Here is an 18,915-nt window from a genome sequence, read left to right on the forward strand (position 1 = left end):
TAGAATTTAAATTAACAAAGGCAGTTACCAAAACTGTTACTTCCATGAACCATTGAGCAAGGCATATTACTTAATAGATGCTATTAGGAATGCTTTCAAAAGGCATCAACAGCACAGATACAGTGGATATCATTCACAGAACAATGTTTTCAAGCAGGATGTAACCTTTTTATTTCTGCATTGATCAACAACCACAGATCAAAGACTGCTGATCAATGGCCATGAGTACCACTCACAGAGAGTTGCTGCAATCACAGCATTGTAAGATGGTGAAAGATGTACCCTTAATCAATCAATCAATCAATCAATCAATCTTTATTTATAAAGCACTTTTCATACAAAAAAAACTGTAGCACAAAGTGCTTTACATGGTTAAAAGCAGCCCACCCCACCCTCCCACTCACTCCCCACGCTCTCATTAACAGAAACGATCATGGATACACACACCCCCCCCCCCCCACCCCCACATACACACACACACACACACACACACACACACACACTTAAAGAATAATATTAAGCTGGATACGCATTAGCCAAGTTAGGAAACACTATCACAGGGAGCCGTCTGCACCGGGAGCCGGTCACAGACCCCTCCTGCACACAGCAGGAGGGAGGCAAAGAAGCCCCCCAGCCAGGCTGAGAAGACCCACAGAGCCCCAGCAGCCACGGTCGATCACAGCCCCGGTGCAGAGAGCCCCCTCCGAGGAAACACTGGAGATATGACCTAATAAGAATATAAACAGGATAAAGAGATAAAATAAATAAGAGTGGGATACAATATAAATATAAGTATAAACAGAGTAAGAAGATAAAAAATGAATAAGAATAAAATCAATAAATATTAGGTAAAAACTAAATTAATAATATAAATAGAATAACAGGTTAGAATAAATAAGCATAAAATAAATAAACGTTAGGTAAAAGCTAAATTAAAAAGATGGGTCTTGAGCCTGTTCTTAAAAACATGTACGTTCTCTGCGGCCCTGAGCTCCTCCGGCAGGCCGTTCCACAGTCGAGGACCGTACCACTGAAAAGCTGCCTCTCCGTGAGTATGTGTCCTGACTTTAGGGACAATCAAAAAGCCGGTACCAGAGGACCTCAGGGTCCGCGAGGGTTCATATGGTAAAAGCAGATCTGAGAGATAAGAAGTCCCAAGACCATTAAGACATTTAAAAACCAATAAAAGAACTTTAAAATTGATCCTGAAACACACGGGGAGCCAATGCAGCGATTGTAAAACCGGTGTAATGTGGGCCCGCCCTCTGGTCTTCGTCAGCACACGAGCTGCAGAGTTTTGCAAAAGTTGTAAAGGTGAAATATTCTTTTTGGGGAGACCAGAGAGCAGGGCATTACAGTAATCAATGCGACTGGTAATAAAAGCATGCATCAGCATCTCCGTGTTGGCCCGAGAGAGAATAGGGCGGACTCTGGCTATATTTTTTAGATGATAAAATCCAATTTTTGTTACGTGTTTAATATGTGGGATAAAACCGAGCTCAGAGTCAAAAATAACACCCAAGTTTTTCACTTGTAGTGAAGGGCATAGTGAAAATGCCTGTAATTTAGACAAGAGTTTCTCTCTCTGAGCCTCAGGACCGATGATTAAAACTTCAGTCTTGTCCTGGTTAAGCTGTAAAAAGTTTTCTGCCATCCAAGATTTTATATCTAAAATATAGTTAAAAAGGGCATCCATTGGTCTGGTGTCATCAGGAGACACGGAGATGTACAGCTGAGTGTCATCAGCGTAACTGTGGAAGTTCACTCCATGCCTCCTGATGACACCGCCAAGAGGGAGCATATACAAATTAAAAAGTACAGGGCCTAAAACCGACCCTTGAGGCACACCACATGTCATTTTATGGATCTTAGAGGAGCATGTATCCATACACACCATAAAAGTTCTGTCTGAGAGATAGGAAGTGAACCAGTTGTGTACAGCACCAGAGAGGCTCACCATGTGTTTCAGTCTGTTTAAAAGTATAGCGTGGTCTACTGTATCAAAGGCTGCGCTTAGATCCAGTAGCACCAGGACTGAGAGCTTTTGGGCGTCCCAGTTACATCTAATATCATTTAAAACCTTTAGGAGAGTGGTCTCTGTGCTGTGGTTCACCCTAAATCCAGACTGAAATATCTCCAGGATCTGTCTATCATTCAGAAAATCATTAATCTGAGTAAAAACAAGTTTTTCTAAAATTTTACTTAAAAATGGTAAGTTGGATACAGGTCTGTAGTTATTAAAATCATTACAATCCAAATTGCTCTTCTTCAGAAGGGGCCTCACCACCGCCGTTTTAAAGGCAGCAGGGAAGACGCCCAACTGAAGAGAGCAATTCATCATGTATAAAAGCTCAACTTCAAAAAATCCATAAAGTGTTTTAAAACGTGAAGAGGGGATTGGATCTAAAAGACATGTGGTGGGTCTCACTGTGGAGAGAACTTTCTTAAGGTTCTCAGCATTAACCAGGACAAAGCTGTCCAGTGTCTCCTCAGGTACAATCGAGCCTTCAGATGTGTTTAAAATCATATCATGAGAAGATAAAATATCACATCTGATGGTGTTGATTTTTCCCCTGAAGTGGTCTGCAAACTGCTCACAGAGTGAGTCTGTGGGGTTTCTTTGGGAGCTGTTAAAATCAGGGTTAAATAAATGATCTATGGTGGAGAAGAGGACCTTGGGATTATTTTTGTTATTACTGATTATTTTGGCGAAGTGTGAATTTCTTGAATTCCTTAGTGTATTATTGTAAATTTTAAGTTGCTCGCAAAATATTTGATGGTTGATTGCATTTTTATTTTTCCTCCATCTCCTTTCTGCTGCCCTGCAATTCCTTTTGAGTGTTTTGACTTCTTCGTTTCTCCAGGGTGATACACGTTTTACGTTAATCTTTTTGGTGGTGAGTCAAGGCTTTTCTTCAATTTGAGGTTAAAATGATTAAAAATAAAATCACAGGGTGCAGGTAGAATCACAGGGGGGCATTCGTCTAAAACCCTGGTAAAATTTGCAGCCACTTCAGAGGTTAGATAGCGCCTCCTCACAGTTCGCGCCGAGGTCTCCCGCTGAATAAAACCGGTGATGTTAAAAAACACACAGTAGTGGTCAGAGACAGCCAAGTCAACAACAGAGGACACACTGGTGGACAGCCCATGGGTGATGACCAGGTCCAGAGTGTGTCCTCTGTTGTGAGTCGGCTGCGTGACGTGTTGGGTAAAATCCATACAGTGAAGAATGTTTAAGAATTCTTTTGATGCAGGGTCAGAAGGATTATCTATGTGCAGATTAAAATCACCGGTTAAAATTATCATATTATATTTTGAATGTATGTTTGTTAAAAATTCTGAGAATTCCTTGATAAAAGCAGCACTGTCTTTAGGTGGTCTATAAATTGTGACAGATAAAACTGGAGGGCTGCTAAAAACAATAGCGTGGAATTCGAAAGTGGTAAAATGATCAAATAAAATTTGTTTGGTGGTGAGTGTGTTGTTGGTTAAAGATGCAATCCCACCACCTCTCTTACCACTTCTAATAGAAAAGGAGAAATTAAAATTTGGTGGGGAGACCTCAGTGAGAACAACTGGTGCATCCGAACCCAGCCATGTTTCAGTTAAAAATAAACAGTCAAGTTTATTATCTAAAATTAAATCATTAATAATAAAAGACTTGTTCAACAGAGAGCGGACATTTAAAAGTGCCATACTGATTGAGACTGGTGGATTTTTGACAGTAGAGTTCAATGGATGTTGACATTTTTGAAGAGGGCGGAGGTTATTAATGTTTTTGGAGTTACTGGATTTATGATAATTGTGTTGCTCTCTGTTTGTGATTATGACGGGTATTGTGTTGACTGTGGGAGAGAGAGGTCCGAGTCCAGAGTTTTGTGTATTACTGTTAAAAGTGGAACAAATATAGGAGCTGGGACCAGGGGGACATCAGTCAGTGGCGGGCAGATCAGGAGGTGGTGTCGGTTTGGGGTAATGACAGGGCCGTGTGCGGCCCCCTTAGGCCCCCTCCTGGATTCAGAGATGGTGGTTGTTGATCAATGGTCATGAGAATTTGCATAATTATGATGAAGGAACTGACCTCCCAGCCCATTGTTCCTTCAGTGGGCTGGTTTCAGTCATTATGCAAATGTGCTGTTTATAAGATTGGGGAAACCTGCAGTCAGCTGAGACTGAAGAAGTCACTTGGATGAGTGACGAAATGTTTCTCCCACAAAACGCTACATCCAGATGAACAGAATCAACTTTTGGAGATAGAAAATAAACGTGTTAAGCTCACTGCTCTGTCTCCCTTTATAAGAACATTTTTCTGACACACACAGCAGTGGCATGCAGTGACTTTTATAGAAAGGCAAGCAAATGACAGCCAAAATCAAATACACACACAAATGGGCCTAAATCTTGATTTAAAATAAAAAATATATTAAACAATAGTAACAATCAGCTGAAAAATAAGCAATTAAAAGTCTTGAGTAGAGAACGCTACAGTCTCTTGTGAAATTGAAATAAGCCCAGTTTTCAGTGAAAATATCAAACTGCAGCCACAAGATGGCAGTAATGTAAAAGAAACATGTTGTAGCAGATTTTCTGAAATACACAAATAAAAATCAGTGATTAGTCTTTACAAGTGAAAGTCTAAGCTAATTATCCAAATATGTGTGTCTCATACCAAGCTTCAAGCATCTGGAGAGTATTGTCAATTTTTTTAAATACCATCATTGATGCAGTTGTCTTCTTTGAAAAATAAAAAGGAGTACATTCTGTTAAAATTATGGCCCCCATACCGGGCAACATGGCGGCACTGTGGTTAGCCCTGTTGCCTCACAGCAAGAAAGACCTGAGTTCAATTCCACTATCAGGCTGGGGTCTTTCTGTGTGGAGTTTGCATGTTCTTCCTGTTTTTGTGTGGGTTCTCCCTGGGTACTCTGGCTTCCTCCCACAGTCCAAAGACATGCAGCTAGTGGGGTTAGGTTAATTGGAAACACTAAAATTGCCCACAGGTGTGAATGTGAGTGTGATTGGTTGTCTCAGTCTTTGTATTAGACTAGCGACCTGTCCAGGGTGCACCCTGCCCATTGCCCTAAGACAGCTGGGATAGGCTCCAGCGGCCCCCGCGACCCTGAAAAGATGGATGGATATAAGATGCTGTCATCCTTACATTTAGAAGAAGTGTATGACTAGGAGCAGTCCGGTTGTGCTGCATGGATGTTGTTTTTAGACTCTCTCCACCACAGTCCTCGTGCTACTTACAAAAATAAAAAAGCCATAAGCTGAAAAAAAAGATGCTAACACAGTTCATATAGCAAAGTTTTCTCAACAGAAAGAAATATACAGTTATATCACTAAAGTATTGCTAGTTATTAAAAAAACAAAAAACAAAATAATAACTGTTAGTTTCATGTTAGCTAATGTAACCTTTCTTTCCAACTTACGCTGTTTACTCAAAGCTATTTTCAAGCATTCAGTTTTCACTGAAAAAGACATAAAACTGGAATTTAATATAATGTGCTGTAAGAATTCAAAAGCAGCTAATTTTGACTCATTTTCCTTTCAACATTTTCTTTAACATAAGTTGAAAGTGAATTTTGAGTGATAAAGCAACACGTTCTCACTCCCAAGTCGTCAAATGTGTGACGCATGGTCAGGCTCCCTCTGCTTCACTTATCGACGCCTCGGGTACCCCCCTCACGTCGAGAATTGACGTGCAGGGTCCTCTTATTGAATGCTATAGTGTTGCCATTACTTTTGTATTGTTTATTGCATTTATGGAGGGAGTGATGTATGCTAGGTAATGGCACAGCTAGCGACTGGGTGACTTTATTCACCCGCTTCGGATGTTATCAGTCCATACAATGGGCGTTATTAGCACAAATCAGTCCCATAGATATGGGCCATCCACCTGCTAGATTGTTCAGAAGGTTATCATCCATCCAGAATGAGGATCACTAACAGGAGCGTGGGAAGACTCCAGAATCCAGAAAACTTAAAGTTACGGTGTAAACGTTAGCTTATATTGTAGTAAAGCTGTTACTGTTTAAACGATGTTGGGACAGAAATATTAGGTTTTGTCATGACTGATGAAGTTACTAGTTAATAAAGTTTCCATTAAAGAGATTAATCGCAGCCACAGATTGACAGTAAATATTCCGATTAGCAGTGGCGGTCCTAGCCTGTTTGGTGCCCTGGGCGAACACTCCCTCTGGCGCGCCCCCCCCACCCACACACACACACACACACACACACACACATATATATGAAGAGAGAGAGAGAGAGAGTATGCATAGTATGCAAACGGCTAACGAACAGCCATTATAATTCGTCATATGTTGCACACTTGGACAAATGACACTTCCAGGCGTGCATGAGTTCAGAATCGTTCTTTTTACTTGCTCATTTGCAACTGCAAATACAACACACAAACACTTCAGTTAGCGTAGCTGCACTCTGCAGGCTATCTGTGCAGTAAAACACACAGGACAACTTTTCACGTAACTACTGAACCTGTGTTAACAAAGTACTCATTTAGTCAGTTTTTTCCTACCAATGTTCATATTACAATATTCTGCACACTCGCATGCTCATCCAACTAGTATTGTAGCACCTGGAGACTACCCTCTCGATCCCCTTATTAATCATTTGCGATGTGATATTCCGTTTAACACCAGTTCAGGTACATCATGTAAATCACAAACTCCGACATTAGCGTTGTGTTCCATTAATGACAGTACCTTACTCTAATACATTTCTCATACATCAACATCATTCTGTTTATACATCATCACATCTATGGGCTCAAAATGTGGTCATAAATATTTTGTACTTTTAAATCAGTTTTGTATGTGTAAAAAGAATTTGTGCGTGCGTAAAAAAGATTTGTATGTGTAAAAAGAATTTGTGCGTGCGTAAAAAAGATTTGTATGTGTAAAAAAGATTTGTGTGTGGACCCTGCAAGTTACAAGTACGAATTTTGACCCTATTTTACTTCCTGTCATCTGATTGGTCAATGTCATGTCAATCACAAATGTAACAATCCAATCAGAGAACAGATGGGTTTGGCTGTCGGAGGGGCACTTTTTTGAACTGCAGGTCCTTGAAGGGTAATACAGTTTGAAGCTGGAGGATCTCTATATAAATATCCGATAGCAGCTAGGTCCCCTTACTTTCAGCAGCTGTTGAAAGGATAAAGTTGTGGTATGTCAGTGGTTAGAAATACCATTATTACTTTAGGATTAGTTTAACACAAAGTCAGGGCTGACCCGGGACCATTGCTGTGAGTCACAGTGCGCAGCATAAAAGTCCTTTCACATCAGACGCAGGATGTGCTGCTAATGCTAACCGCTAACTAAAAGCAAAGGATCCAGAATTTGTTGCGCTGGCTGCTGAGCTCTGTGGGTTTTTGTAGCAGCTCTACCTGTACTAGATGCACCTGCTCCTTGTCGTTTCTATCTCTGACTTTATGTCCTCTACAAGAGTTTCTGTTTTTTTTTGCTAGTTCTTCAAATGTTCAATAAAAACATGTATGCTAATTCATAACGAAGAAAGCTTTGTAATGAAGACTGTCATTTCCAAAACACTGCCCCCTTCCCCCCCGCGCGGTCTGCAGCGCTGTTGAAAAGGCTGTGGAAGTCCCTGTATAAAGCACGTAGACCTGTGACACAAAAATCACCAAACTCGGACGACCACAGACTGTTTTCCTTCGTGGTGATGAAGGAAAACGCTGGGTTGGCATGTAAAAGGGCATTTATTCCCTTCAAGGACCTGCAGTTCAAAAAAGTGCCCCTCCGACAGCCAAACCCATCTGTTCTCTGATTGGATTGTTACATTTGTGATTGACATGACATTGACCAATCAGATGACAGGAAGAAAAATAGGGTCAAAATTCGTACTTGTAACTTGCAGGGTTTTTTTTGGCTAAGTCCACACACAAATCTTTTTTACACATACAAATCTTTTTTACACATGCACAAATTCTTTTTACACATACAAATCTTTTTTACGCACGCACAAATTCTTTTTACACATACAAATCTTTTTTACACACACACAAATCTTTTTTACACATACAAAACTGATTTACAAGTACAAAATATTTATGACCACATTTTGAGCCCATAAATTTAGGCCAATTTCTAGGCTCCTGAGATAGATTCTGCTTTTGGCCCCATAGAAACAGACTTCACTTATGGTGTGTTGGCTCTCTCTAGTGGTATAACGGGAGTAGTACTGCCGAAAGGTTGAATGGTGGGTGGAAAACACCATATCCCACAATTCATAGCACGCCTCTATAGAGTCAAACAATGGCGGACACCGCTTCTTTTATATGTCTTTTATTCGTGTTTCTAGGTCACAAAATAAACTTTTAAGATATTTTAAGGTGAGAATGTAGGTGTGTAAACTTCAAATATCTGCTCATTTTATCAAGACATCCCATATTAGCAACAGTTCTCTTACGTGTTGCTGATAGCCGGCTAGCTAGCTAGCACATCTAGCGTAGCTAGCTAGCGCCGCTAGCGACCCTTAGTGAAAAAGCACCCGGACTTGGCTTACAGTGAGGCGACTGACTCTCGTTTCATCACCCGATCGCTCGCCAAGAGTCTGTGTTTTAGTTGGACTTATTTTTCATTTATATGGGCCAATGATGCTGGTCGATGTGGAAAAAATAACTGAGTTGTTTGGTGGTGGCTAGCGCGGAGCTACAACCGAGGGCAGCTATCCACCGGTGTGTGACAGAAAGAACATGCGGTGAAAGAGACATAGGAAGCAGCAAGGCGACCGCCAATCGACAGGTGGTGGCTAACGTGGAGCTCAATCGTGGATCAGGGAAACCGAAGGCAGGAGCGTGATGTGAACTGAATTTCAGGTAAGAAGTTATGAACTGCACTCTATTTGGGTCAGATATAAACCGAGTTTAGGTGTAGTTTATTTTCGTTGTGCTGACCTTTTACAATGGTACTGCGTGCTAGCTAGCACGACAGGAGTTTCTATACACCTGTGTGCGTTGAACTTTATTTTATTCATAAGGGTTAGGCTATGTCCACACGTACCCGGGTATTTTTGAAAACGCAGATTTTTCTATGCGTTTGCACCTTTCGTCCACACGTAAACGGCGTTTTCGGTCACTGAAAACGGAGATTTCTAAAAACTCCGGCCAGGGTGGATATTTTCTAAAACTCCGTTTTTGCATTTACGTGTGGACGAGAAAAACGGAGAAAACGCAGTGTCAAAGGTGTGCGCCTTTTTTGACGTCACAGTGTGCGCCACGTTGTTGTTTCGGTGAAATGAATTTCTACAATACTGTTACTGTTAATTGTACTCTCTGCAGTGTTTAAATGCTTACATATACACACACAGTTACTGTCCCTTCATATATACGACTCGGTTCTGCTTCTATGCCCCATCTTTGTTTACTTTTTCCCACCGAGGCTTCTAGACTTCTGATTGGCCAACATTTCTACACGGCTAGGAATATAGCGCCACCTGCTGCTTTGGCATGTTCCTAGCAGCGTTTTCCTTCATTTCTGCCTTTACGTGTGGACGGGATTATTTTTTAAAACGAAAACGGAAAATCTCCGTTTTCAAAAATACCCGGGTACGTGTGGACATAGCCTTAGTTCGTAGCTGTTTTTTGGGTGTGTGTTGGGCTGTGAGTTGAAAAGCTACAGCCGGCTGTGTGGGTAAACCAACCATGTGTGAAAAGTGGTCCATAACGTAATGCTTCAAAGCGTGTTCATGCAAACATTGTCGGGTCTGCCATGGTACAATGGGACTTCTGCTCATGAACCTGTGTGCACAGCGTCTGCAAATCAGCGCTGTACGAAGTAACTTCATCTTTACACAAAACTGTAAGCTGTCATCTGTGAAGCGTGAGCGGTGTTTGTTTTTACCATAGTTCATGGTGGAGAATGGCTGCTCTTCTGAGTTTTGCCCTAAGCAGCCTTATGAATGGCAAACTACACTGATTAGCAGTGGCATAGGCACACTTAAAATTTCTTCCGAAATTTTCGCTTTCTAGTTAATAACTATTGATTAAATGCAGAGAGGTGTATAAACACATAGTGAGTGAAAATGGTGACTGAAGAAGAGACACTCAATGCATCATGGGAATCCCCCAGCAGCCCACACCTATGGCAGCAAACTCAGGGTCACCTGTTCCAACCCTAACTATATGCCTTATTAAAAAGTTACATTTTAAGCCTAATCTTAAGACTAGAGATGGCGTCTGTCTCCCGTGTCCGAATTGGAAGCTGGTTCCACAGAAGAGGAGCCTGAAAGGCTCTGCCTCCTATTCTACTTTTAAACACTAGAAGCTACAAGTAAGCCTGCAGTCAGAGAGCGAAGTGCTCTAATGGGGTGAGACTGGTCTATGAGGTCATTAAGGTAAGATGGGGCCTGATTATTCAAGACGTTTGTGAGGAGCAGGATTTAAAATTAGATTCTGGCTTTAACAGGGAGTATGACTGCATCCACATAGATATGATTCACACGTGCATTACATGTGAACTGTCACAGTGATCAAATCTGCAGCATGTCAGTTATCTAGAAGTAGGACATTTATGTCCAACCTATATATGACATGACTGCAGTTTTGTCACATTCTACATTACTTTACATGGATGTAGTTATGACATTTTAGTTCAGTTTGTGTAACAGTTGGTGAAATGTTAGTATTTGACCACTAGGCGGAGCTCTTGTAATGATAATGTAATTAACGCATTTTGTTTTGTATGTTTTATTTTTGTGTTGTGCATGTTAACATTTTGCTTTTTTGCATACTGGATTGGTGTAAAGTTAATTTGATACATGGAAAATAACCAGTTAATTTTGTAAGTTTAAGGTAAGAGCAGAGGTCACTTCCTGTTTTGGGAAGTAAGGTCAGAGAAGCTTCTTATGGGGACGGTCTAGCCGTGTGAATGTCAAAGAAGAAATAAGTCCTAAGTTCCAATTATACCGGTTTGTCTACTTGCAGGCCAAAGTGGTATGTTTGTTTATATTTTGTGAATTTTATATTGTAATATGTTTTGATGCTGAAATATAATTTTCTTGTACATCTGTATTCACCAGTTCTACGGTGTACCTGTGTACGTTAAAAGAAGCACAGTAAACATCAGTAAAGAAGAACTCTCGTGTCTCGCGTGTATGTGTACAAGCCGGCATAGCTTGGTTTTAATTAATTTTTATTTATATAGCATCAAGGGTGAGGGTGAGGGGGAGGAAGACGAGGTAAAAGAAGCACTGTGGAACTAACTGCTGTGTCTTTTAGCTTCATGGAGAGATAAAGGTGCACATCATTTAAATAGCAATAGAAATATATATAATATGCCTGCCTAAGAGAAGCATGTAGAATATGAATTAAACTGATCCCTCCAGAGAACCCTGAGCAACTCCATATTTAACCTTATTGTGTGAAGAAGACTCCCTGTTTACATAAGCAAGTTGAAGTCTATTAGATAGAGTTGTGCCATCGCCTTGTAAACTAATCTTTGAAAGCTGAAATTTACTGTTTAATAAACTCTAGTTCTAATATTGAAACCTTTTTTTTCACTTGATGTATCTAATTTACAGTTTCATTGCAGCACAATTTGAGCTTTTTAATTTGCAGACATGTTTGTGCATTTCTTTTATTTCTCTCATAGTTTCTCTGTGAAGAATCTAGGAAGAATCTGTATTTTGGGGATGTTGGGAAGACATGCATCTATAAATATATAGATGTTTGTGTTTATAAATATGATATCAGTCCATACATATAAATTTTGATGTCAGTGTTTCCGTTAAGTTGTGTGATAAAAAGGACCCTAAAGTGTTATTTAAACTGACTTGAAATGCAATATTTAGCCTCATGTCTGTTGATAAAATATGATATTAATATGAAATCTTAAAACTGACATGAAAGATATATTTGAATGAATCATCTACATGAAAGATAAAGGAACAGAAGCCCTGCTGCTATCTGCACAACACGGACAGGAGGAACAAATTATTTTGTATTTGTATTTTTTTGTATTTGGCTTAATCCTGAAGTATAAATGGTATGGTAATAAAATATCTGAATATTGACCGAACTGCTTTGTTATTGTTTCAGTTAATCTCAGTCAGCCTGCACCGTTATAAACTTGGCTGTTTATTGCTTTGAAACCCTCTATGCATGATAAGGAGCTTTCTTGTATTGATGTCAGTGGCTTCTATTGCTTCCTTTGGCCAACTTCTTGTCCCAGCAGAGTATCTGACCAACAGCAGGGTGTAGATGTTGCCCTGGATCTTGTCCACCCCATTTGGCTGACTCCTCAGAAGTCGCCTTACTCTCTGCAGGTGTTTGGTGGTTGCAGCTTGCCAAGCGGCCTCTTCATGGTTGCCATTTGCCTGTGTGATTCCAAGGTACCAGTACTATAGCTGTCCTCAATGCTTGAAATGGTTACTTTCTGGTAATGCAATCAGACTGCAATTCTCCGGTAGGAATGACATTCCAGTGTCATTGCTGGTTGCTGGATTCAACAACAGAAGTTTGGTATGTTGTAACATCTGTAATGATGATTTGTTTGTCAGTCCAGGCATGATTTAGGTGATCCAAATGCAATTACCTGAACAAAGTCTTTAATGTTGTCCTAACTTAGTACAGTAGCAGTGGATGTGGGTTGGAGTTGCAATGACCTTCAACCTGCAGGTGACCACACCATTTGTGACGGAGAACTCATCTCCATGTGTCATGCAAGGAAACAATCATATTCTTTAAAGCAGTTATATTTGCTCTACTTAAAAAAAAATGTCTGCTCTCGCAGAACAGAAAAGATTGACAGGGGAAGTTTATTTCTGCTGCTTGTATCTGTGATCTCGTTCTTTCAATCTTTAAATCAAGCTTATGACCATAGGTGAAGACAGGGACGTAGCTCAGACAGTAAATTGAGATCTTTGCTTTTACACTCAGCTCTGTCTTCACTTCAAACTGGGAGTTTAAGATCTGAACCAGGGCCTCTGTCAGATGTCTCCAGCTCAGCTCCTCTCCTCACCTGAGTGTCCAGACCATACAGCCGCAGATACTCAAGCTGTTTATTGAGGTCAGTATCTCTCAACCCAAGACACTAACTCAGGCTCCCTCCCCAGTGTCCCGAGAGGTGACATTTCATGTCCCACTCATCAGCCACTGATAGCTCTGACCACCGTCCGACAAACAATAATGTCATGAAAGCGTATTTTAATAAAGGGTTATGCAAACATAGCTATTAACTTTTCATTCTGGACGCCTTCTCTCTGTGTAAAATGAATTTGTTATTTTATTTTAATTACATGGTGTGTATATACCTTTCAGATGATCAGAAGACAGGAAAACATCAGTAAAGAAACAATTTTGCCAAGCAAAAGTGCAAATCAAATGAAAAGTAAAACAGGTTAGTCTAAAGTAGAATTAAACTTCGGCAAGATTCATATAAATGTGTTACGTTCCCCTAAAACGGTCTAGGGGATGAGGAGAAGTAACAAAAAGTGTCTGGGTCAGAAAAAGGAGACAGAGGCAAAATGTTTAAATTAAAGAGTTTTATTACAGTTTCTATTACAGTTTTTCTCAAATGCTAAAACACATTTCACAAACGTTCCCACCATGTTCCCCAACGTCTAAACACAACACCCTTTTCTAAAGCTACATAAACACAACCACACCTTCCCACTGCAAAACTCAAACTTTCACACCAAAAGAGCGGCTCGAAGCTTTCAAAAATGTAAACACTATACACGTCATTACACACTACAGCAAAACAATTGAAAACACAATGCTCAATTTGTGAGAAGGTTCTTTGTTTCATAACTGCCAATGCATATTTTTCGAAACTATACAGTAACGGATCGTCGTAGATCTCTGCAGAGGATTAGGCATTTAGATTTGTGAGTTTCATATGAAGAGTATAAATCTATAGAAAATCCTGCATGTGCCTACACTACTGTAACACAACTCAATGCAAAAACAGAATCTATTGCACACAATAGTACTCTTGAAAACATGATCAGGGTGTGAAGTTTTTTTATTTACTTTATTCACACCACACACACACCACAATCACTGTGCGGCATCATGTCCCTGAGCTGCATTGGGCCACATCACCTCATCCACATCGCAGGCTATATTGTCTCTCGCGAGGCACCGTGGGAAAAACGGGGACCTCAGTGATGGCTCTTTGGCCAATGATGTTACGGCCTCTTTGCCTACGTTTCTGGAGGTTGAAGCCAGCCTCATCCAGGAAGAGGTACTCATGAGGTCTGGCCATCGCGTCCAACTGTAATATCCTCTGTGAAAATGTGAAAGTGCACAGGTGTTCAGAACAACAGTCAATCAGGTAGCACAGTATTGTCCAGAAGTAATGTAGGCCACTGAGCAACACAGTATGTCCACTAACTGTACTGTGAACATGGATGTATACTTACTTGCACATACTCGTAACGTAGGTCTTCGTGTCGCACAGGGTTGTGCTCAAAGGGAACCCTATAGACCTGTTTCATCCGCGTATTTTGCCGCCGGTCTATTGTGGCCAAGCTGACATCGTCAATGCTCTCAAAGTTGACATTATCGGCAATGACTTTGTCTCTGATCTCCCGGAGTCTGATGAGGTTGTTCCCATGAACCATATCCAAAATGAGGGTTTCTTGTGCGCTGTAAATATGGCAACCCTCCCACCTCTATGTGGCATTCTTTCAACTCTAAAGAAAGAAACATGTGTTGTCAATTGACATGTGTTACAATACAGTCACAACTGATTTGAAACCAATAGACTACTTTCACAGGTTTGTAAAACTGTATTGTGACAAAGAAAGCAATAGAGTACAATACCTGTTGTGTTGTCTGAATGCCCTGATAATGGTGGCAACGGTGAACCTACTCAGGTTTGGACAGACTCTTAGTCCTGCTTCAGCCATTGTCATGCCATGGACAATGACATGGTCAATGACTGTTGCTCGCATCTCGTCCGTAATGATGGTGTGAGGTTGTCTTGCCATCTGGAGACGGAGTGGAAGTCACTTAAGTGAATAGTCTCCAAAACCAGTTGCTTTTTTTTTCTTTTTTGATTTTTCTTTTGGCACTTTGCCTTCTCGGGCCTCTGGACTTTCTGGTTTGGTAGCGCTGGCCTCCTCTTTTTCTGGATGATTCTCCTGGAGTGTCTCGTTTTGGGTTGGAGAATTTTCAGGACTGGCAACATTGGACTGGTCTTCTTGCTTTTCTATTGTCTATTGCAGATACTGCAAAAACTCCAGAAGTGAGATCTTTTCTTCTTCTGTTTGCCTGAGTTGGTTGCAGATTGTTGTGTCCCCCAGGTTTTGCTTCTCCACGATTTCCAGGTGGGAAGCTTTGGTTTTCTCCAGCTCTTCTTTTAAGTTTTGCGCCTTCAAATCATTTTTTTCACAAAGAGCCTCACTGGTGCTGAGTTTGTCTTTCAGCTCAGCAAGCTCACAGTTGGCTCTTTGTTCCTGATCTTCACGCTTTGCAACTTCCTCTTCTAGAGTCTTTTGAGTTTTGAGGAGCTGCTCACGGAGTTGTTCGATCTCTTCTTGCTGTTTTTTGCACTGGACCTCCAACTCAGCTTCTCGATCGGTTTTCACATCTGTAGAGTCTGTGTGTGGAGCTTCTGCAGTTTGTGTTGAAGCATCCACACTCAGCTCTGCAGCTGTGACAGCTGTGTTGCTGTCTTCAACAGGAGCCTCACTCACCTCAGGGGTGAAGTTCTCCTCGGGTGTCTTTCTACGAGACTCTTCCAGCTGTGTTTGGAGCTCAAGGATGGTTTTTTGAGCGTTTCCTCTGCAGCACTGTAGCTGAAAGCGAAGCCAATCTTTCTGAGTTTTAGCTGCAGCAGCTTTGTGGTTTGCAGCTGTCATTTTATAAAGATTGGTTTTGCACATGTTCTGAGCCTCCTGCAGGTGGAATCTCAGCGCACCCAGTTCATCAGTCTCATTGTATGGACGACTGCCATCATTTGGTGTTAAGTGAGGCTGTGGCTGAGATGGCCCATTGTTGGTGTTATGGTCAGGATGGGGCTGATGTGGCACAGGCCCTTGTTTTGGCAAAAACCGTGGATTTTGCCAATGTTGCCCAGGCCCATTATTGGGTTTAAAGTGGGGATGGGGCTGATGTGACCAAGGCCCTCGATTGGGTCCAGGGTTTCTGGCTCTGGGGTTTGGGTTTGCATTTTTCTGCATCTTCTTCTTGTTTGCACCCTTTTGTTTGGCAGCATCAGATGGAGTCCCCTCATTTGGTGCCTTGTTTTTCCCTCTTTGGTTTGGGTTTTGCTGCTTAGGGCGAACAGCGGCCGACGAGGTCCCTTCCTGGGGATCAAGATTTTGCTGCATATGTTGCATTTCTCTTTTCTTCGGTCTTACAGTGTCGAATGATATTTTTTCTATTCGATCGGGGTTTGGGTTTGTGTTTTGTTGCATACACTGAATGTGTCAAATCTTTGATTTTCTTTGATCTGGAGTTTGATGTCATGGAGTGCAAATGGAGCGTGATGTCATCCACTTAGCAGAGAGTCTTGTTTTTCTTTGAAATAGAATTCTACCAAACTCAAATAAAAGTCTTTAACTTTGGGAATTTAACATCTCATACAATCGAAAGACCAAATCTACCCGAGAACTTCAGGAGAAGATTACACAAGTAGCCAAGCTGGTTTCACTGACGTTTTGTAGACTGCTCAGCGTCTAAAAATGGCCCAGGGTATGCGATAACCACAGAACAAAAGAAATGGTTAAAGTGTGGAGCACAACTAGAAGATGATCTAATGACTTGTGAGGGAAAACCAATACTTCCTAAGTCCCTACACAGAACAGCAGCATTAGTGACCCATGGGGTGACCCATGGGTCATCAGGAGGATGGTCCAGGTCATTAATAAACACTTTTATACTTTAAATTTTGAAACTTCAGCAAAGGAATTTGTGAGGACATGCATGATCTGTCAGAAACACAATTCACAAGGCAATCTGAGGAGAAAAAGAGGACATTTCCCCACACCACCTCATCCATTTCACACCATTCACATGGACTTTATTGAATTAAGTGAAAGTCAAGGCTCAAAATACGCTCTAGTGATTATAGACGTATTCTCAAAATGGCCAGAGATTTATCCAGTGAAAAAAGCAGATGCAATCTCAGTTGCAAAATGTCTATGTAATCATTTCATCCCAACATTTGGCATCCCTACTCTGATAAGATCAGATAATGGGACACATTTTGTCAATGATGTGATCAGCAAAGTCTCTGAAGCACTAGGATTCAGCATAAGAAACCACTGTGCTTATCACCCACAAAGTGCAGGGTTAGTGGAGAGAACTAACGGCACCATAAAACAGAGACTCAGAAAATGCATGGAAGAAACAGGAAGACCATGGCCTGAATGCATAGGCCTAGTAAAAATGTGGATGAGATTAACACAAGGCTCTCAAAAACTTACACCATTTAAGGTTGTTCATGGGAGACCTTTTCCACTAGCAGTGACAATTGAACCTCTAGACAAAGAGAAACAAGAGAGAGAAACAACTCTGGCAGAATGGATGGCAAAACTACTAGAAAATAAGGATATTGTTTTGAACAATAAACTGCCGTACGACTCTTCTCCAGTCTCTTGCAGGTTGAAACCAGGCGATTGGGTCCTATTACGTGTGCTCCAGAGGAGAAATTGGAGCTCGCCTCGCTGGGAGGGCCCATATCAAGTGTTATTGACCACACCCACAGCCTGTAAAATTGCAGAGAGACCCTCCTGGATACATCAGAGCCACTGCAAAAAGGTTGAGGTCCCAGGAAGCCCCGACACCAAGGAGGAAGCACATTAGGGAAGCCTCACCTACGCTTGGTTGCTTCGGGGGTGAGGGGGGGAAGTGCTGATTGGGCTCCCGTCGGGTAAGCCCGCACTCCAATCTCCATCCGATCAACTTTAGGGCAGCCAGGTGCAGGTGTGATGGACCTATGTGCAACAATGGGAAGGGGAACCCTCCTGGTTACCTTGACTACAAAGCTCACCCTTACAGGACCCCAGCTGATGCCAACAGCAGCTGAGCTACGAGGCAGACAGAGAAGATGGACGCACGACAACCTCCACCTAATGGACATGACACGAGACTCCATCCATCCTTGGATGAAAATGCCTGATACAGATGTTTAACAGGACCACAGAGAAAGACTGTAAGAAACATGGCAAAGCAGTTATTTACATCCTGCAGTCACAGCAAGATTAGAAAACTAAAAGCATTACCCTTTTTTAATGCTGTTACGTTTGCTCGCACATGCCGAGCGTATTAACACAACCATTTATGGGAAACACCCTGGAACAGGTGCACTAATTCTGATCTCCGACCACACCTTCAGAATGACTTTTGTAAAGTGCACAACAACATCAACATCCTCATCCAGGAAGAAGCGCTCAACTTTAACAGGTTTTAAAGAGACTGTTGATCGGCGTTGGAGTTTCCCTGGTTTTGTTTTGCTTTTCTTTACTTGTGTTATTCCTTGTTTAAAAGCTGTAATTTCACAGATGATAGCGACATCATTCACAGCATATGCGGAAATATACCACAAACCGATGAAGATCATGAAGACTTCTTTTCCTATTTGTTAGATGAAGATGAAGTGCAACTAATGATGTAGTAACTGAAAATGTGAAAGACAAGTAGTTACTAACTGATAACATGTACATTTCATTTCTCTGATAAACAGGAGGGAATGTTAAAAGAAAATTGTACATAATGTGATCAGCTACATGAAATGTGCTCTTTTTATGGATCACTAAGCAAACCACATGTCTATGTGACTTTTCACCTAATAACTTTTGTGATGAACTTATTTACCAACTAACAGCTTCCTCTTTCTCTAAGAACATACAGATTTAGAAAAAGGGGAACCTCAGCTCTGAGTTCTTAGAATAACTGTGTTTTATTTGTGTACACACACACAC

This window comes from Oreochromis niloticus, linkage group LG6, assembly GCF_001858045.2.
Source record: "Oreochromis niloticus isolate F11D_XX linkage group LG6, O_niloticus_UMD_NMBU, whole genome shotgun sequence".
NCBI lineage: Eukaryota > Metazoa > Chordata > Actinopteri > Cichliformes > Cichlidae > Oreochromis > Oreochromis niloticus.